Raw genomic sequence first — 829 nt, 5'->3', positions numbered from 1 at the left:
TACACACCATTCTCCACTTTCTACATACATACATACATACATACATACATACACATGCGCACATACGTATATACAAACATACATACATACACATGCGCACATACGTATATACATGCATATATACACACACATGCACACATACATGCATACATAGACACACATGTGCACATCAATAGATACATACGTACGCATAATCACACATACATGCAGCATACATGCAGCATACATACATATAAACATACAATATACATACATAAAACATACATACATACATACACAGGCATAAATGCATACATACATACATAAATACACACACACGCAAACACACACACATAAATGCCTATTGTCTCATCTTCGTTTCTACAAGCCGCGCCCTTCTCCTGCAATTCTGTGGCGTTGCTCTCATTAATAAACATTCGTGTTTATTATTACGAGCGAAAAGTGGGTGGGCTGATAAGGAAGGGAATAGTGAGAGGAGGAAATGCTGGAGAGGGAGCGAAAGAAGCACTAAAAATAGCACAGAAGTAAATCTAAAACGTTTCAAATTAAAAAGGAATTTAATAAAACGATTTAATAATTATATAAAGATAATATTATCGGTTTCGATAATGAATCTCATCTCATCAAATATCAGTAAAAACTTATAAAAATTTGAAGTAAAAACAGTTTATCCTTTGTCTGGGGGTCAAAAACATATATATATGTATGTATGTATTATGTACGTATGTGTGTATGTATGTATGTATGTATGTATGTACGTATGTATGTATACGTATATGTGTTTTTGTATGTAAGTATGTATGTATGTACGTATGTATGTATACGTATA

This window comes from Octopus bimaculoides, chromosome 23 (assembly GCF_001194135.2).
Source record: "Octopus bimaculoides isolate UCB-OBI-ISO-001 chromosome 23, ASM119413v2, whole genome shotgun sequence".
Taxonomy (NCBI): Eukaryota; Metazoa; Mollusca; class Cephalopoda; order Octopoda; family Octopodidae; genus Octopus; species Octopus bimaculoides.
Note: the sequence above shows the minus strand (reverse complement) of the source record.